Source organism: Pseudophryne corroboree, unplaced genomic scaffold (genome assembly GCF_028390025.1).
Source record: "Pseudophryne corroboree isolate aPseCor3 unplaced genomic scaffold, aPseCor3.hap2 scaffold_861, whole genome shotgun sequence".
Taxonomy (NCBI): Eukaryota; Metazoa; Chordata; class Amphibia; order Anura; family Myobatrachidae; genus Pseudophryne; species Pseudophryne corroboree.
Window position 1 is genome coordinate 60,866 of NW_026970440.1, and position 21,761 is coordinate 82,626.

General features: G+C 34.6%; 3 non-coding genes across 3 annotated transcripts; all 3 read right to left on the reverse strand.

Annotated features, from left to right (window-relative positions):
* Window positions 1–68: 68 nt before the first annotated feature.
* Window positions 69–142, reverse strand: TRNAS-ACU (transfer RNA serine (anticodon ACU)). The gene has a single exon. It is a non-coding gene; the product is annotated as a tRNA-Ser (tRNA).
* A 2,264-nt stretch (window positions 143–2,406) lies between these two features.
* TRNAS-ACU (transfer RNA serine (anticodon ACU)) lies at window positions 2,407–2,480 on the reverse strand. The gene has a single exon. It is a non-coding gene; the product is annotated as a tRNA-Ser (tRNA).
* Window positions 2,481–3,576: 1,096 nt separating this feature from the next.
* Window positions 3,577–3,650, reverse strand: TRNAS-ACU (transfer RNA serine (anticodon ACU)). Its single transcript has one exon. It is a non-coding gene; the product is annotated as a tRNA-Ser (tRNA).
* Window positions 3,651–21,761: the final 18,111 nt, after the last annotated feature.

Genomic DNA, 21,761 nt, shown 5'->3' on the forward strand with positions numbered 1-21,761 from the left:
TAAGAGGGGGTTTGAAATTTTGACTTGTCTACTTAAATATCACCAAAACCTGATCACAAGGTCAATTATGTCCCTGGGTGGGATTGAACCACCAACATTTTGGTTAGTAGCCAGACACACTAACCGATTGCGCCACAGAGACAATTTGCAAAAAGTACATACTGACAAAGGCTAATAAGCATTCATCTAGAACGTTTCCTAGAAAAACTTTAAAAAGTCAATAATCTGGAGAGTTTTTGTAAGAATTTTCTTAAATCAACCAACGAAGAAACACATTGGTACTTTCCCATGATGAGTGAGTGCTTCAGGATCTCTTGCACTTACATGTGCAGCAGAGTACTGCAATTGAAGCATGCTGGGCCCATAACCCAGAGGTAGGCAGATTGAAACTATCCTTTGCTATATGCATTTTTTTTGTTAATTAAAGTAATCCAAAACTGGGATTGATATGTTAGCTATTTTATGTTTACTTAAAGTACAATAACTTTTACCATTTTAATTTGTTTTAATAGTTTATTGACAGTATTGTTTTCTTTCAAAAATCCACTTAATTTTCTTTACCCTATTATTAAAATGGTAATTGACAAAAACAAACTACATTGTCACCAGAAGAGCAATACAAAATGTACAAGTGATATATTAAAATCATCTTTCCAGCTTGAATTTCAATGATGCATTGGGGCAACGATTTTGTGAGAAACATCTTCACCCTTAAATAAAGATTTTCTTAATTCCTTACCTGTGTGCTAATTAGATATCACCATGTTTTCACATTAAACAGACTTCCACATGAGAAAGCAGCAAGGATGCATTGGCGTTAATGTTTCCTGGTGTCAACCTGTTTTATTTCAGTAGACATTGAAATGAGGATGCATCTTGCTGCCTTTCCAATGAAGCAAGTTTAATTTAGTAATAGGTGAAAAACCATCCTTACAAAGGTGTTCATCAGAGACTTGGCTTTGTGGACACTTTTCAGAGAACAAATTTGTTAGCATAAAAATAAAGCCAGAAAATGAAGAGCTGTTTAATCACTCAATTGGATTTTTTTGCCAGCATATTTCTTTTTCTCTGCAACCCACTGCTAAATTGTGCTTCCTGGCTGTTTTTATAAAATCACTGAATCAAATCTAACTCTGATTACATCAGAGAAGGCCAGGTACCCTACACCATAAGAGGGGATTTGAAATTTTGACTTGTCTACTTATAGATCACCAAAATCTGATAACAAGGTCAATTACGTCAATGGGTGGGATTGAACCACCAACCTTTTGGTTTATAGCAGTACACACTAACTGATTGCGCCACAGAGACACTTTGCGAAAGTCCATACTGACAAAGGCTAATAAGCATTCATCTAAAACGTTTCCTAGAAAAACTTTAAAAAGTCAATAATCTGGAGAGTTTTTGTAAGATGTTTCTTCCATCCACCAACGAAGAAACACATTGGTACTTTCCCATGATGAGTGAGTGCTTCAGGATCTCTTGCACTTACATGTGCAGCAGAGTACTGCAATGGAAGCATGCTGGGCCCATAACCCAGAGGTAGGCAGATTAAAACTATCCTCTGCTATATGCATTTTTTTTGTTAATTAAAGTAATCCAAAACTGGGATTGATATTTTTGCTCTTTATTTTTCATTAAAGTACAATAACTTTTACCATTTTAATTTGTTTTAATAGTATATTGAAAGTATTGTTTTCTTTTAAAAATCCACTTAATTTTCTTTACCCTATCATTAAAATGGTAATTGACAAAAACAAACTACATTGTCACCAGAAGAGCAATACAAAATGTACAAGTGATATATTAAAATCATCTTTCCAGCTTGAATTTCAATGATGCATTGGGGGCAACGATTTTGTGAGAAACATTTTCACCCTTAAATAAAGATTTTCTTAATTCCTTACCTGTGTGCTAATTAGATATCACCTTGTTTTCACATTAAACAGACTTCTACATGAGAAAGCAGCAAGGATGCAGTGGCGTTAATGTTTCCTGGTGTCAACCTGTATTATTTCAGAAGACATTGAAATGAGGATGCATCTTGCTGCCTTTCCAATGAAGCAAGTTTAATTTAGTAATAGGTGAAAAACCATCCCTACAAAGGTGTTAATCAGAGACTTGGCTTTGTGGACACTTTTCAGAGAACAAATTTGTTAGCATAAAAATAAAGCCAGAAAATGAAGAGCTGTTTAATCACTCAATTGGATTTTTTTTGCCAGCATATTTCTTTTTCTCTGCAACCCACTGCTAAATTGTGCTTCCTAGCTGTTTTTATAAAATCAATGAATCAAATCTAACTCTGATTACATCAGAGAAGGCCAGGTACCCTACACCATAAGAGGGGCTTTGAAATTTTGACTTGTCTACTTAAAGATCACCAAAATCTGATCACAAGGTCAATTACGTCCCTGGGTGGGATTGAACCACCAACCTTTTGGTTAGTAGCCAGACACACTAACCGATTGCGCCACAGAGACAATTTGCAAAAAGTACATACTGACAAAGGCTAATAAGCATTCATCTAGAACGTTTCATAGAAAAACTTTAAAAAGTCAATAATCTGGAGAGTTTTTGTAAGAATTTTCTTAAATCAACCAACGAAGAAACACATTGGTACTTTCCCATGATGAGTGAGTGCTTCAGGATCTCTTGCACTTACATGTGCAGCAGAGTACTGCAATGGAAGCATGCTGGGCCCATTACCCAGAGGTAGGCAGATTGAAACTATCCTCTGCTATATGCATTTTTTTTGTTAATTAAAGTAATCCAAAACTGGGATTGATATGTTAGCTATTTTATGTTTTACTTAAAGTACAATAACTTTTACCATTTTAATTTTTTTTAATAGTATATTGACAGTATTGTTTTCTTTCAAAAATCCACTTAATTTTCTTTACCCTATTATTAAAATGGTAATTGACAAAAACAAACTACATTGTCACCAGAAGAGCAATACAAAATGTACAAGTGATATATTAAAATCATCTTTCCAGCTTGAATTTCAATGATGCATTGGGGCAACGATTTTGTGAGAAACATCTTCACCCTTAAATAAAGATTTTCTTAATTCCTTACCTGTGTGCTAATTAGATATCACCTTGTTTTCACATTAAACAGACTTCCACATGAGAAAGCAGCAAGGATGCATTGGCGTTAATGTTTCCTGGTGTCAACCTGTATTATTTCAGTAGACATTGAAATGAGGATGCATCTTGCTGCCTTTCCAATGAAGCAAGTTTAATTTAGTAATAGGTGAAAAACCATCCTTACAAAGGTGTTCATCAGAGACTTGGCTTTGTGGACACTTTTCAGAGAACAAATTTGTTAGCATAAAAATAAAGCCAGAAAATGAAGAGCTGTTTAATCACTCAATTGGATTTTTTTGCCAGCATATTTCTTTTTCTCTGCAACCCACTGCTAAATTGTGCTTCCTAGCTGTTTTTATAAAATCACTTTATCAAATCTAACTCTGATTACATCAGAGAAGGCCAGGTACCCTACACCATAAGAGGGGATTTGAAATTTTGACTTGTCTACTTAAAGATCACCAAAATCTGATAACAAGGTCAATTACGTCCCTGGGTGGGATTGAACCACCAACCTTTTGGTTAGTAGCCGGACACACTAACCGATTGTGCCACAGAGACACTTTGCAAAAAGTACATACTGACAAAGACTAATAAGCATTCATCTAAAATGTTTCCTAGAAAAACTTTAAAAAGTCAATAATCTGGAGAGTTTTTGTAAGATGTTTCTTCCATCCACCAACGAAGAAACACATTGGTACTTTCCCATGATGAGTGAGTGCTTCAGGATCTCTTGCACTTACTTGTGCAGCAGAGTACTGCAATGGAAGCATGCTGGGCCCATAACCCAGAGGTAGGCAGATTAAAACTATCCTCTGCTATATGCATTTTTTTTGTTAATTAAAGTAATCCAAAACTGGGATTGATATTTTTGCTCTTTTATTTTTCATTAAAGTACAATAACTTTTACCATTTTAATTTGTTTTAATAGTATATTGAAAGTATTGTTTTCTTTTAAAAATCCACTTAATTTTCTTTACCCTATTATTAAAATGGTAATTGACAAAAACAAACTACATTGTCAGCAGAAGAGCAATACAAAATGTACAAGTGATATATTAAAATCATCTTTCCAGCTTGAATTTCAATGATGCATTGGGGCAACGATTTTGTGAGAAACATTTTCACCCTTAAATAAAGATTTTCTTAATTCCTTACCTGTGTGCTAATTAGATATCACCTTGTTTTCACATTAAACAGACTTTTACATGAGAAAGCAGCAAGGATGCAGTGGCGTTAATGTTTCCTGGTGTCAACCTGTATTATTTCAGTAGACATTGAAATGAGGATGCATCTTGCTGCCTTTCCAATGAAGCAAGTTTAATTTAGTAATAGGTGAAAAACCATCCTTACAAAGGTGTTAATCAGAGACTTGGCTTTGTGGACACTTTTCAGAGAACAAATTTGTTAGCATAAAAATAAAGCCAGAAAATGAAGAGCTGTTTAATCACTCAATTGGATTTTTTTGCCAGCATATTTCTTTTTCTCTGCAACCCACTGCTAAATTGTGCTTCCTAGCTGTTTTTATAAAATCACTGAATCAAATCTAACTCTGATTACATCAGAGAAGGCCAGGTACCCTACACCATAAGAGGGGGTTTGAAATTTTGACTTGTCTACTTAAAGATCACCAAAATCTGATAACAAGGTCAATTACGTCCCTGGGTGGGATTGAACCACCAACCTTTTGGTTAATAGCCATACACACTAACTGATTGCGCCACAGAGACACTTTGCAAAAGTGCATACTGACAAAGGCTAATAAGCATTCATCTAAAACGTTTCCTAGAAAAACTTTAAAAAGTCAATAATCTGGAGAGTTTTTGTAAGATGTTTCTTCCATCAACCAACGAAGAAACACATTGGTACTTTCCCATGATGAGTGAGTGCTTCAGGATCTATTGCACTTACATGTGCAGCAGAGTACAGCAATGGAAGCATGCTGAGCACATAACCCAGAGGTAGGCAGATTGAAACTATCCTCTGCTATATGCATTTGTTTTTGTTAATTAAAGTATTCCAAAACTGGGATTGATATGTTGGCTCTTTTATTTTTACTTACAGTACAATAACTTTTACCATTTTAATTTGTTTTAATAGTATATTGACAGTATTGTTTTCTTTCAAAAATCCACTTAATTTTCTTTACCCTATTATTAAAATGGTAATTGACAAAAACAAACTACATTGTCACCAGAAGAGCAATACAAAATGTACAAGTGATATATTAAAATCATATTTCCAGCTTGAATTTCAATGATGCATTGGGGCAACGATTTTGTGAGAAACATTTTCACCCTTAAATAAAGATTTTCTTAATTCCTTACCTGTGTGCTAATTAGATATCACCTTGTTTTCACATTAAACAGACTTCCACATGAGAAAGCAGCAAGGATGCAGTGGCGTTAATGTTTCCTGGTGTCAACCTGTATTATTTCAGTAGACATTGAAATGAGGATGCATCTTGCTGCCTTTCCAATGAAGCAAGTTTAATTTAGTAATAGGTTAAAAACCATCCTTACAAAGGTGTTAATCAGATACTTGGCTTTGTGGACACTTTTCAGAGAACAAATTTGTTAGCATAAAAATAAAGCCAGAAAATTAAGAGCTGTTTAATCACTCAATTGGATTTTTTTTGCCAGCATATTTCTTTTTCTCTGCAACCCACTGCTAAATTGTGCTTCCTAGCTGTTTTTATAAAATCACTGAATCAAATCTAACTCTGATTACATCAGAGAAGGCCAGGTACCCTACACCAGAACAGGGGGATTTGAAATTTTGACTTGTCTACTTAAAGATCACCAAAATCTGATAACAAGGTCAATTACGTCCCTCGGTGGGATTGAACCACCAACCTTTTGGTTAATAGCCGTGCACACTAACTGATTGCGCCACAGAGACACTTTGCAAAAGTCCATACTGACAAAGGCTAATAAGCATTCATCTAAAACGTTTCCTAGAAAAACTTTAAAAAGTCAATAATCTGGAGAGTTTTTGTAAGATGTTTCTTCCATCAACCAACGAAGAAACACATTGGTACTTTCCCATGATGAGTGAGTGCTTCAGGATCTCTTGCACTTACATGTGCAGCAGAGTACAGCAATGGAAGCATGCTGGGCCCTTAACCCAGCGGTAGGCAGATTGAAACTATCCTCTGCTATATGCATTTTTTTTTGTTAATTAAAGTAATCCAAAACTGGGATTGATATTTTGGCTCTTTTATTTTTACTTAAAGTACAATAACTTTTACCATTTTAATTTGTTTTAATAGTATATTGACAGTATTGTTTTCTTTTAAAAATCCACTTAATTTTCTTTACCCTATTATTAAAATGGTAATTGACAAAAACAAACTACATTGTCACCAGAAGAGCAATACAAAATGTACAAGTGATATATTAAAATCATCTTTCCAGCTTGAATTTCAATGATGCATTGGGGCAACGATTTTGTGAGAAACATCTTCACCCTTAAATAAAGATTTTCTTAATTCCTTACCTGTGTGCTAATTAGATATCACCTTGTTTTCACATTAAACAGACTTTTACATGAGAAAGCAGCAAGGATGCAGTGGCGTTAATGTTTCCTGGTGTCAACCTGTATTATTTCAGTAGACATTGAAATGAGGATGCATCTTGCTGCCTTTCCAATGAAGCAAGTTTAATTTAGTAATAGGTGAAAAACCATCCTTACAAAGGTGTTAATCAGAGACTTGGCTTTGTGGACACTTTTCAGAGAACAAATTTGTTAGCATAAAAATAAAGCCAGAAAATGAAGAGCTGTTTAATCGCTCAATTGGATTTTTTTGCAAGCATATTTCTTTTTCTCTGCAACCCACTGCTAAATTGTGCTTCCTAGCTGTTTTTATAAAATCACTGAATCAAATCTAACTCTGATTACATCAGAGAAGGCCAGGTACCCTACACCATAACAAGGGGTTTGAAATTTTGACTTGTCTACTTAAAGATCACCAAAATCTGATAACAAGGTCAATTACGTCCCTGGGTGGGATTGAACCACCAACCTTTTAGCTAGTAGCCGGATACACTAACCGATTGCGCCACAGAGATACTTCACAAAAAGTACATACTGACAAAGGCTAATAAGCATACATCTAGAACGTTTCCTAGAAAAACTTTAAAAAGTCAATAATCTGGAGAGTTTTTGTAAGATGTTTCTTCCATCAACCAAAGAAGAAACACATTGGTACTTTCCCATGATGACTGAGTGCTTCAGGATCTCTTGCACTTACATGTGCAGCAGAGTACTGCAATGGAAGCATGCTGGGCCCATAACCCAGAGGTAGGCAGATTGAAACTATCCTTTGCTATATGCATTTTTTTTTGTTAATTTAAGTAATCAAAACTGGGATTGATATTTTTGCTCTTTTATTTTTACTTAAAGTACAATAACTTTTACCATTTTAATTTGTTTTAATAGTAAATTGACAGTATAGTTTTCTTTAAAAAATCCACTTAATTTTCTTTACCCTATTATTAAAAGGGTAATTGACAAAAACAAACTACATTGTCACCAGAAGAGCAATACAAAATGTACAAGTGATATATTAAAATCATCTTTCCAGCTTGAATTTCAATGATGCATTGGGGCAACGATTTTGTGAGAAACATCTTCACCCTTAAATAAAGATTTTCTTAATTCCTTACCTGTGTGCTAATTAGATATCACCTTGTTTTCACATTAAACAGACTTCTACATGAGAAAGCAGCAAGGATGCAGTGGCGTTAATGTTTCCTGGTGTCAACCTGTATTATTTCAGTAGACATTGAAATGAGGATGCATCTTGCTGCCTTTCCAATGAAGCAAGTTTAATTTAGCAATAGGTGAAAAACCATCCCTACAAAGGTGTTAATCAGAGACTTGGCTTTGTGGACACTTTTCAGAGAACAAATTTGTTAGCATAAAAATAAAGCCAGAAAATGAAGAGCTGTTTAATCACTCAATTTGATTTTTTTTGCCAGCATATTTCTTTTTCTCTGCAACCGACTGCTAAATTGTGCTTCCTAGCTGTTTTTATAAAATCAATGAATCAAATCTAACTCTGATTACATCAGAGAAGGCCAGGTACCCTACACCATAAGAGGGGGTTTGAAATTTTGACTTGTCTACTTAAAGATCACCAAAATCTGATAACAAGGTCAATTACGTCCCTGGGTGGGATTGAACCACCAACCTTTTGGTTAGTAGCCGGACTCACTAACCGATTGCGCCACAGAGACACTTTGCAAAAAGTACATACTGACAAAGGCTAATAAGCATACATCTAGAACGTTTCCTAGAAAAACTTTAAAAAGTCAATAATCTGGAGAGTTTTTGTAAGATGTTTCTTCCATCAACCAACGAAGAAACACATTGGTACTTTCCCATGATGACTGAGTGCTTCAGGATCTCTTGCACTTACATGTGCAGCAAAGTACTGCAATGGAAGCATGCTGGGCCCATAACCCAGAGGTAGGCAGATTGAAACTATCCTTTGCTATATACATTTTTTTTTTGTTAATTTAAGTAATCAAAACTGGGTTTGATATTTTTGTTCTTTTATTTTTACTTAAAGTACAATAACTTTTACCATTATAATTTGTTTTAATAGTATATTGACAGTATAGTTTTCTTTAAAAAATCCACTTAATTTTCTTTACCCTATTATTGAAAGGGTAATTGACAAAAACAAACTACATTGTCACCAGAAGAGCAATACAAAATGTACAAGTGATATATTAAAATCATCTTTCCAGCTTGAATTTCAATGATGCATTGGGGCAACGATTTTGTGAGAAACATTTTCACCCTTAAATAAAGATTTTCTTAATTCCTTACCTGTGTGCTAATTAGATATCACCTTGTTTTCACATTAAACAGACTTCCACATGAGAAAGCAGCAAGGATGCAGTGGCGTTAATGTTTCCTGGTGTCAACCTGTATTATTTCAGTAGACATTGAAATGAGGATGCATCTTGCTGCCTTTCCAATGAAGCAAGTTTAATTTAGTAATAGGTTAAAAACCATCCTTACAAAGGTGTTAATCAGATACTTGGCTTTGTGGACACTTTTCAGAGAACAAATTTGTTAGCATAAAAATAAAGCCAGAAAATTAAGAGCTGTTTAATCACTCAATTGGATTTTTTTTGCCAGCATATTTCTTTTTCTCTGCAACCCACTGCTAAATTGTGCTTCCTAGCTGTTTTTATAAAATCACTGAATCAAATCTAACTCTGATTACATCAGAGAAGGCCAGGTACCCTACACCAGAACAGGGGGATTTGAAATTTTGACTTGTCTACTTAAAGATCACCAAAATCTGATAACAAGGTCAATTACGTCCCTGGGTGGGATTGAACCACCAACCTTTTGGTTAATAGCCGTGCACACTAACTGATTGCGCCACAGAGACACTTTGCAAAAGTACATACTGACAAAGGCTAATAAGCATTCATCTAAAACGTTTCCTAGAAAAACTTTAAAAAGTCAATAATCTGGAGAGTTTTTGTAAGATGTTTCTTCCATCAACCAACGAAGAAACACATTGGTACTTTCCCATGATGAGTGAGTGCTTCAGGATCTATTGCACTTACATGTGCAGCAGAGTACAGCAATGGAAGCATGCTGAGCACATAACCCAGAGGTAGGCAGATTGAAACTATCCTCTGCTATATGCATTTGTTTTTGTTAATTAAAGTATTCCAAAACTGGGATTGATATGTTGGCTCTTTTATTTTTACTTACAGTACAATAACTTTTACCATTTTAATTTGTTTTAATAGTATATTGACAGTATTGTTTTCTTTCAAAAATCCACTTAATTTTCTTTACCCTATTATTAAAATGGTAATTGACAAAAACAAACTAGATTGTCACCAGAAGAGCAATACAAAATGTACAAGTGATATATTAAAATCATATTTCCAGCTTGAATTTCAATGATGCAACGATTTTGTGAGAAACATTTTCACCCTTAAATAAAGATTTTCTTAATTCCTTACCTGTGTGCTAATTAGATATCACCTTGTTTTCACATTAAACAGACTTCCACATGAGAAAGCAGCAAGGATGCAGTGGCGTTAATGTTTCCTGGTGTCAACCTGTATTATTTCAGTAGACATTGAAATGAGGATGCATCTTGCTGCCTTTCCAATGAAGCAAGTTTAATTTAGTAATAGGTTAAAAACCATCCTTACAAAGGTGTTAATCAGAGACTTGGCTTTGTGGACACTTTTCAGAGAACAAATTTGTTAGCATAAAAATAAAGCCAGAAAATTAAGAGCTGTTTAATCACTCAATTGGATTTTTTTTGCCAGCATATTTCTTTTTCTCTGCAACCCACTGCTAAATTGTGCTTCCTAACTGATTTTATAAAATCACTGAATCAAATCTAACTCTGATTACATCAGAGAAGGCCAGGTACCCTACACCAGAACAGGGGGATTTGAAATTTTGACTTGTCTACTTAAAGATCACCAAAATCTGATAACAAGGTCAATTACATCCCTGGGTGGGATTGAACCACCAACCTTTTGGTTAATAACCGTGCACACTAACTGATTGCGCCACAGAGACACTTTGCAAAAGTCCATACTGACAAAGGCTAATAAGCATTCATCTAAAACGTTTCCTAGAAAAACTTTAAAAAGTCAATAATCTGGAGAGTTTTTGTAAGATGTTTCTTCCATCAACCAACGAAGAAACACATTGGTACTTTCCCATGATGAGTGAGTGCTTCAGGATCTCTTGCACTTACATGTGCAGCAGAGTACAGCAATGGAAGCATGCTGGGCCCATAACCCAGCGGTAGGCAGATTGAAACTATCCTCTGCTATATGCATTTTTTTTTTGTTAATTAAAGTAATCCAAAACTGGGATTGATATTTTGGCTCTTTTATTTTTACTTAAAGTACAATAACTTTTACCATTTTAATTTGTTTTAATAGTATATTGACAGTATTGTTTTCTTTTAAAAATCCACTTAATTTTCTTTACCCTATTATTAAAATGGTAATTGACAAAAACAAACTACATTGTCACCAGAAGAGCAATACAAAATGTACAAGTGATATATTAAAATCATCTTTCCAGCTTGAATTTCAATGATGCATTGGGGCAACGATTTTGTGAGAAACATCTTCACCCTTAAATAAAGATTTTCTTAATTCCTTACCTGTGTGCTAATTAGATATCACCTTGTTTTCACATTAAACAGACTTTTACATGAGAAAGCAGCAAGGATGCAGTGGCGTTAATGTTTCCTGGTGTCAACCTGTATTATTTCAGTAGACATTGAAATGAGGATGCATCTTGCTGCCTTTCCAATGAAGCAAGTTTAATTTAGTAATAGGTGAAAAACCATCCTTACAAAGGTGTTAATCAGAGACTTGGCTTTGTGGACACTTTTCAGAGAACAAATTTGTTAGCATAAAAATAAAGCCAGAAAATGAAGAGCTGTTTAATCGCTCAATTGGATTTTTTTGCCAGCATATTTCTTTTTCTCTGCAACCCACTGCTAAATTGTGCTTCCTAGCTGTTTTTATAAAATCACTGAATCAAATCTAACTCTGATTACATCAGAGAAGGCCAGGTACCCTACACCATAAGAGGGGGTTTGAAATTTTGACTTGTCTACTTAAAGATCACCAAAATCTGATAACAAGGTCAATTACGTCCCTGGGTGGGATTGAACCACCAACCTTTTAGCTAGTAGCCGGATACACTAACCGATTGCGCCACAGAGATACTTCACAAAAAGTACATACTGACAAAGGCTAATAAGCATACATCTAGAACGTTTCCTAGAAAAACTTTAAAAAGTCAATAATCTGGAGAGTTTTTGTAAGATGTTTCTTCCATCAACCAACGAAGAAACACATTGGTACTTTCCCATGATGAGTGAGTGCTTCAGGATCTATTGCACTTACATGTGCAGCAGAGTACAGCAATGGAAGCATGCTGAGCACATAACCCAGAGGTAGGCAGATTGAAACTATCCTCTGCTATATGCATTTGTTTTTGTTAATTAAAGTATTCCAAAACTGGGATTGATATGTTGGCTCTTTTATTTTTACTTAAAGTACAATAACTTTTACCATTTTAATTTGTTTTAATAGTATATTGACAGTATTGTTTTCTTTCAAAAATCCACTTAATTTTCTTTACCCTATTATTAAAATGGTAATTGACAAAAACAAACTACATTGTCACCAGAAGAGCAATACAAAATGTACAAGTGATATATTAAAATCATATTTCCAGCTTGAATTTCAATGATGCATTGGGGCAACGATTTTGTGAGAAACATTTTCACCCTTAAATAAAGATTTTCTTAATTCCTTACCTGTGTGCTAATTAGATATCACCTTGTTTTCACATTAAACAGACTTCCACATGAGAAAGCAGCAAGGATGCAGTGGCGTTAATGTTTCCTGGTGTCAACCTGTATTATTTCAGTAGACATTGAAATGAGGATGCATCTTGCTGCCTTTCCAATGAAGCAAGTTTAATTTAGTAATAGGTTAAAAACCATCCTTACAAAGGTGTTAATCAGAGACTTGGCTTTGTGGACACTTTTCAGAGAACAAATTTGTTAGCATAAAAATAAAGCCAGAAAATTAAGAGCTGTTTAATCACTCAATTGGATTTTTTTTGCCAGCATATTTCTTTTTCTCTGCAACCCACTGCTAAATTGTGCTTCCTAACTGATTTTATAAAATCACTGAATCAAATCTAACTCTGATTACATCAGAGAAGGCCAGGTACCCTACACCAGAACAGGGGGATTTGAAATTTTGACTTGTCTACTTAAAGATCACCAAAATCTGATAACAAGGTCAATTACATCCCTGGGTGGGATTGAACCACCAACCTTTTGGTTAATAGCCATGCACACTAACTGATTGCGCCACAGAGACACTTTGCGAAAGTCCATACTGACAAAGGCTAATAAGCATTCATCTAAAACGTTTCCTAGAAAAACTTTAAAAAGTCAATAATCTGGAGAGTTTTTGTAAGATGTTTCTTCCATCAACCAACGAAGAAACACATTGGTACTTTCCCATGATGAGTGAGTGCTTCAGGATCTCTTGCACTTACATGTGCAGCAGAGTACAGCAATGGAAGCATGCTGGGCCCATAACCCAGCGGTAGGCAGATTGAAACTATCCTCTGCTATATGCATTTTTTTTTTGTTAATTAAAGTAATCCAAAACTGGGATTGATATTTTGGCTCTTTTATTTTTACTTAAAGTACAATAACTTTTACCATTTTAATTTGTTTTAATAGTATATTGACAGTATTGTTTTCTTTTAAAAATCCACTTAATTTTCTTTACCCTATTATTAAAATGGTAATTGACAAAAACAAACTACATTGTCACCAGAAGAGCAATACAAAATATACAAGTGATATATTAAAATCATCTTTCCAGCTTGAATTTCAATGATGCATTGGGGCAACAATTTTGTGAGAAACATCTTCACCCTTAAATAAAGATTTTCTTAATTCCTTACCTGTGTGCTAATTAGATATCACCTTGTTTTCACATTAAACAGACTTCCACATGAGAAAGCAGCAAGGATACAGTGGCATTAATGTTTCCTGGTGTCAACCTGTATTATTTCAGTAGACATTGAAATGAGGATGCATCTTGCTGCCTTTCCAATGAAGCAAGTTTAATTTAGTAATAGGTGAAAAACCATCCCTACAAAGGTGTTAATCAGAGACTTGGCTTTGTGGACACTTTTCAGAGAACAAATTTGTTAGCATAAAAATAAAGCCAGAAAATGAAGAGCTGTTTAATCACTCAATTGGATTTTTTTTGCCAGCATATTTCTTTTTCTCTGCAACCCACTGCTAAATTGTGCTTCCTAGCTGTTTTTATTAAATCACTGAATCAAATCTAACTCTGATTACATCAGAAAAGGCCAGGTACCCTACACCATAAAAAGGGGTTTGAAATTTTGACTTGTCTACTTAAAGATCACCAAAATCTGATAACAAGGTCAATTACGTCCCTGGGTGGGATTGAACCACCAACCTTTTAGCTAGTAGCCGGATACACTAACCGATTGCGCCACAGAGATACTTCACAAAAAGTACATACTGACAAAGGCTAATAAGCATACATCTAGAACGTTTCCTAGAAAAACTTTAAAAAGTCAATAATCTGGAGAGTTTTTGTAAGATGTTTCTTCCATCAACCAAAGAAGAAACACATTGGTACTTTCCCATGATGACTGAGTGCTTCAGGATCTCTTGCACTTACATGTGCAGCAGAGTACTGCAATGGAAGCATGCTGGGCCCATAACCCAGAGGTAGGCAGATTGAAACTATCCTTTGCTATATGCATTTTTTTTTGTTAATTTAAGTAATCAAAACTGGGATTGATATTTTTGCTCTTTTATTTTTACTTAAAGTACAATAACTTTTACCATTTTAATTTGTTTTAATAGTAAATTGACAGTATAGTTTTCTTTAAAAAATCCACTTAATTTTCTTTACCCTATTATTAAAAGGGTAATTGACAAAAACAAACTACATTGTCACCAGAAGAGCAATACAAAATGTACAAGTGATATATTAAAATCATCTTTCCAGCTTGAATTTCAATGATGCATTGGGGCAACGATTTTGTGAGAAACATCTTCACCCTTAAATAAAGATTTTCTTAATTCCTTACCTGTGTGCTAATTAGATATCACCTTGTTTTCACATTAAACAGACTTCTACATGAGAAAGCAGCAAGGATGCAGTGGCGTTAATGTTTCCTGGTGTCAACCTGTATTATTTCAGTAGACATTGAAATGAGGATGCATCTTGCTGCCTTTCCAATGAAGCAAGTTTAATTTAGCAATAGGTGAAAAACCATCCCTACAAAGGTGTTAATCAGAGACTTGGCTTTGTGGACACTTTTCAGAGAACAAATTTGTTAGCATAAAAATAAAGCCAGAAAATGAAGAGCTGTTTAATCACTCAATTTGATTTTTTTTGCCAGCATATTTCTTTTTCTCTGCAACCGACTGCTAAATTGTGCTTCCTAGCTGTTTTTATAAAATCAATGAATCAAATCTAACTCTGATTACATCAGAGAAGGCCAGGTACCCTACACCATAAGAGGGGGTTTGAAATTTTGACTTGTCTACTTAAAGATCACCAAAATCTGATAACAAGGTCAATTACGTCCCTGGGTGGGATTGAACCACCAACCTTTTGGTTAGTAGCCGGACTCACTAACCGATTGCGCCACAGAGACACTTTGCAAAAAGTACATACTGACAAAGGCTAATAAGCATACATCTAGAACGTTTCCTAGAAAAACTTTAAAAAGTCAATAATCTGGAGAGTTTTTGTAAGATGTTTCTTCCATCAACCAACGAAGAAACACATTGGTACTTTCCCATGATGACTGAGTGCTTCAGGATCTCTTGCACTTACATGTGCAGCAAAGTACTGCAATGGAAGCATGCTGGGCCCATAACCCAGAGGTAGGCAGATTGAAACTATCCTTTGCTATATACATTTTTTTTTTGTTAATTTAAGTAATCAAAACTGGGATTGATATTTTTGTTCTTTTATTTTTACTTAAAGTACAATAACTTTTACCATTTTAATTTGTTTTAATAGTATATTGACAGTATTGTTTTCTTTTAAAAATCCACTTAATTTTCTTTACCCTATTATTAAAATGGTAATTGACAAAAACAAACTACATTGTCACCAGAAGAGCAATACAAAATGTACAAGTGATATATTAAAATCATCTTTCCAGCTTGAATTTCAATGATGCATTGGGGCAACGATTTTGTGAGAAACATCTTCACCCTTAAATAAAGATTTTCTTAATTCCTTACCTGTGTGCTAATTAGATATCACCTTGTTTTCACATTAAACAGACTTTTACATGAGAAAGCAGCAAGGATGCAGTGGCGTTAATGTTTCCTGGTGTCAACCTGTATTATTTCAGTAGACATTGAAATGAGGATGCATCTTGCTGCCTTTCCAATGAAGCAAGTTTAATTTAGTAATAGGTGAAAAACCATCCTTACAAAGGTGTTAATCAGAGACTTGGCTTTGTGGACACTTTTCAGAGAACAAATTTGTTAGCATAAAAATAAAGCCAGAAAATGAAGAGCTGTTTAATCGCTCAATTGGATTTTTTTGCCAGCATATTTCTTTTTCTCTGCAACCCACTGCTAAATTGTGCTTCCTAGCTGTTTTTATAAAATCACTGAATCAAATCTAACTCTGATTACATCAGAGAAGGCCACGTACCCTACACCATAAGAGGGGGTTTGAAATTTTGACTTGTCTACTTAAAGATCACCAAAATCTGATAACAAGGTCAATTACGTCCCTGGGTGGGATTGAACCACCAACCTTTTGGTTAATAGCCATACACACTAACTGATTGCGCCACAGAGACACTTTGCAAAAGTACATACTGACAAAGGCTAATAAGCATTCATCTAAAACGTTTCCTAGAAAAACTTTAAAAAGTCAATAATCTGGAGAGTTTTTGTAAGATGTTTCTTCCATCAACCAACGAAGAAACACATTGGTACTTTCCCATGATGAGTGAGTGCTTCAGGATCTATTGCACTTACATGTGCAGCAGAGTACAGCAATGGAAGCATGCTGAGCACATAACCCAGAGGTAGGCAGATTGAAACTATCCTCTGCTATATGCATTTGTTTTTGTTAATTAAAGTATTCCAAAACTGGGATTGATATGTTGGCTCTTTTATTTTTACTTACAGTACAATAACTTTTACCATTTTAATTTGTTTTAATAGTATATTGACAGTATTGTTTTCTTTCAAAAATCCACTTAATTTTCTTTACCCTATTATTAAAATGGTAATTGACAAAAACAAACTACATTGTCACCAGAAGAGCAATACAAAATGTACAAGTGATATATTAAAATCATATTTCCAGCTTGAATTTCAATGATGCATTGGGGCAACGATTTTGTGAGAAACATTTTCACCCTTAAATAAAGATTTTCTTAATTCCTTACCTGTGTGCTAATTAGATATCACCTTGTTTTCACATTAAACAGACTTCCACATGAGAAAGCAGCAAGGATGCAGTGGCGTTAATGTTTCCTGGTGTCAACCTGTATTATTTCAGTAGACATTGAAATGAGGATGCATCTTGCTGCCTTTCCAATGAAGCAAGTTTAATTTAGTAATAGGTTAAAAACCATCCTTACAAAGGTGTTAATCAGAGACTTGGCTTTGTGGACACTTTTCAGAGAACAAATTTGTTAGCATAAAAATAAAGCCAGAAAATTAAGAGCTGTTTAATCACTCAATTGGATTTTTTTTGCCAGCATATTTCTTTTTCTCTGCAACCCACTGCTAAATTGTGCTTCCTAACTGATTTTATAAAATCACTGAATCAAATCTAACTCTGATTACATCAGAGAAGGCCAGGTACCCTACACCAGAACAGGGGGATTTGAAATTTTGACTTGTCTACTTAAAGATCACCAAAATCTGATAACAAGGTCAATTACGTCCCTGGGTGGGATTGAACCACCAACCTTTTGGTTAATAACCGTGCACACTAACTGATTGCGCCACAGAGACACTTTGCAAAAGTCCATACTGACAAAGGCTAATAAGCATTCATCTAAAACGTTTCCTAGAAAAACTTTAAAAAGTCAATAATCTGGAGAGTTTTTGTAAGATGTTTCTTCCATCAACCAACGAAGAAACACATTGGTACTTTCCCATGATGAGTGAGTGCTTCAGGATCTCTTGCACTTACATGTGCAGCAGAGTACAGCAATGGAAGCATGCTGGGCCCATAACCCAGCGGTAGGCAGATTGAAACTATCCTCTGCTATATGCATTTTTTTTTTGTTAATTAAAGTAATCCAAAACTGGGATTGATATTTTGGCTCTTTTATTTTTACTTAAAGTACAATAACTTTTACCATTTTAATTTGTTTTAATAGTATATTGACAGTATTGTTTTCTTTTAAAAATCCACTTAATTTTCTTTACCCTATTATTAAAATGGTAATTGACAAAAACAAACTACATTGTCACCAGAAGAGCAATACAAAATATACAAGTGATATATTAAAATCATCTTTCCAGCTTGAATTTCAATGATGCATTGGGGCAACAATTTTGTGAGAAACATCTTCACCCTTAAATAAAGATTTTCTTAATTCCTTACCTGTGTGCTAATTAGATATCACCTTGTTTTCACATTAAACAGACTTCCACATGAGAAAGCAGCAAGGATACAGTGGCATTAATGTTTCCTGGTGTCAACCTGTATTATTTCAGTAGACATTGAAATGAGGATGCATCTTGCTGCCTTTCCAATGAAGCAAGTTTAATTTAGTAATAGGTGAAAAACCATCCCTACAAAGGTGTTAATCAGAGACTTGGCTTTGTGGACACTTTTCAGAGAACAAATTTGTTAGCATAAAAATAAAGCCAGAAAATGAAGAGCTGTTTAATCACTCAATTGGATTTTTTTTGCCAGCATATTTCTTTTTCTCTGCAACCCACTGCTAAATTGTGCTTCCTAGCTGTTTTTATTAAATCACTGAATCAAATCTAACTCTGATTACATCAGAAAAGGCCAGGTACCCTACACCATAACAAGGGGTTTGAAATTTTGACTTGTCTACTTAAAGATCACCAAAATCTGATAACAAGGTCAATTACGTCCCTGGGTGGGATTGAACCACCAACCTTTTAGCTAGTAGCCGGATACACTAACCGATTGCGCCACAGAGATACTTCACAAAAAGTACATACTGACAAAGGCTAATAAGCATACATCTAGAACGTTTCCTAGAAAAACTTTAAAAAGTCAATAATCTGGAGAGTTTTTGTAAGATGTTTCTTCCATCAACCAAAGAAGAAACACATTGGTACTTTCCCATGATGACTGAGTGCTTCAGGATCTCTTGCACTTACATGTGCAGCAGAGTACTGCAATGGAAGCATGCTGGGCCCATAACCCAGAGGTAGGCAGATTGAAACTATCCTTTGCTATATGCATTTTTTTTTGTTAATTTAAGTAATCAAAACTGGGATTGATATTTTTACTCTTTTATTTTTACTTAAAGTACAATAACTTTTACCATTTTAATTTGTTTTAATAGTAAATTGACAGTATAGTTTTCTTTAAAAAATCCACTTAATTTTCTTTACCCTATTATTAAAAGGGTAATTGACAAAAACAAACTACATTGTCACCAGAAGAGCAATACAAAATGTACAAGTGATATATTAAAATCATCTTTCCAGCTTGAATTTCAATGATGCATTGGGGCAACGATTTTGTGAGAAACATCTTCACCCTTAAATAAAGATTTTCTTAATTCCTTACCTGTGTGCTAATTAGATATCACCTTGTTTTCACATTAAACAGACTTCTACATGAGAAAGCAGCAAGGATGCAGTGGCGTTAATGTTTCCTGGTGTCAACCTGTATTATTTCAGTAGACATTGAAATGAGGATGCATCTTGCTGCCTTTCCAATGAAGCAAGTTTAATTTAGCAATAGGTGAAAAACCATCCCTACAAAGGTGTTAATCAGAGACTTGGCTTTGTGGACACTTTTCAGAGAACAAATTTGTTAGCATAAAAATAAAGCCAGAAAATGAAGAGCTGTTTAATCACTCAATTTGATTTTTTTTGCCAGCATATTTCTTTTTCTCTGCAACCGACTGCTAAATTGTGCTTCCTAGCTGTTTTTATAAAATCAATGAATCAAATCTAACTCTGATTACATCAGAGAAGGCCAGGTACCCTACACCATAAGAGGGGGTTTGAAATTTTGACTTGTCTACTTAAAGATCACCAAAATCTGATAACAAGGTCAATTACGTCCCTGGGTGGGATTGAACCACCAACCTTTTGGTTAGTAGCCGGACTCACTAACCGATTGCGCCACAGAGACACTTTGCAAAAAGTACATACTGACAAAGGCTAATAAGCATACATCTAGAACGTTTCCTAGAAAAACTTTAAAAAGTCAATAATCTGGAGAGTTTTTGTAAGATGTTTCTTCCATCAACCAACGAAGAAACACATTGGTACTTTCCCATGATGACTGAGTGCTTCAGGATCTCTTGCACTTACATGTGCAGCAAAGTACTGCAATGGAAGCATGCTGGGCCCATAACCCAGAGGTAGGCAGATTGAAACTATCCTTTGCTATATACATTTTTTTTTGTTAATTTAAGTAATCAAAACTGGGATTGATATTTTTGTTCTTTTATTTTTACTTAAAGTACAATAACTTTTACCATTATAATTTGTTTTAATAGTATATTGACAGTATAGTTTTCTTTAAAAAATCCACTTAATTTTCTTTACCCTATTATTAAAAGGGTAATTGACAAAAACAAACTACATTGTCACCAGAAGAGCAATACAAAATGTACAAGTGATATATTAAAATCATCTTTCCAGCTTGAATTTCAATGATGCATTGGGGCAACGATTTTGTGAGAAACATTTTCACCCTTAAATAAAGATTTTCTTAATTCCTTACCTGTGTGCTAATTAGATATCACCTTGTTTTCACATTAAACAGACTTCCACATGAGAAAGCAGCAAGGATGCAGTGGCGTTAATGTTTCCTGGTGTCAACCTGTATTATTTCAGTAGACATTGAAATGAGGATGCATCTTGCTGCCTTTCCAATGAAGCAAGTTTAATTTAGTAATAGGTTAAAAACCATCCTTACAAAGGTGTTAATCAGATACTTGGCTTTGTGGACACTTTTCAGAGAACAAATTTGTTAGCATAAAAATAAAGCCAGAAAATTAGGAGCTGTTTAATCACTCAATTGGATTTTTTTTGCCAGCATATTTCTTTTTCTCTGCAACCCACTGCTAAATTGTGCTTCCTAGCTGTTTTTATAAAATCACTGAATCAAATCTAACTCTGATTACATCAGAGAAGGCCAGGTACCCTACACCAGAACAGGGGGATTTGAAATTTTGACTTGTCTACTTAAAGATCACCAAAATCTGATAACAAGGTCAATTACGTCCCTGGGTGGGATTGAACCACCAACCTTTTGGTTAATAGCCGTGCACACTAACTGATTGCGCCACAGAGACACTTTGCAAAAGTCCATACTGACAAAGGCTAATAAGCATTCATCTAAAACGTTTCCTAGAAAAACTTTAAAAAGTCAATAATCTGGAGAGTTTTTGTAAGATGTTTCTTCCATCAACCAACGAAGAAACACATTGGTACTTTCCCATGATGAGTGAGTGCTTCAGGATCTCTTGCACTTACATGTGCAGCAGAGTACAGCAATGGAAGCATGCTGGGCCCATAACCCAGCGGTAGGCAGATTGAAACTATCCTCTGCTATATGCATTTTTTTTTGTTAATTAAAGTAATCCAAAACTGGGATTGATATTTTGGCTCTTTTATTTTTACTTAAAGTACAATAACTTTTACCATTTTAATTTGTTTTAATAGTATATTGACAGTATTGTTTTCTTTTAAAAATCCACTTAATTTTCTTTACCCTATTATTAAAATGGTAATTGACAAAAACAAACTACATTGTCACCAGAAGAGCAATACAAAATGTACAAGTGATATATTAAAATCATCTTTCCAGCTTGAATTTCAATGATGCATTGGGGCAACGATTTTGTGAGAAACAT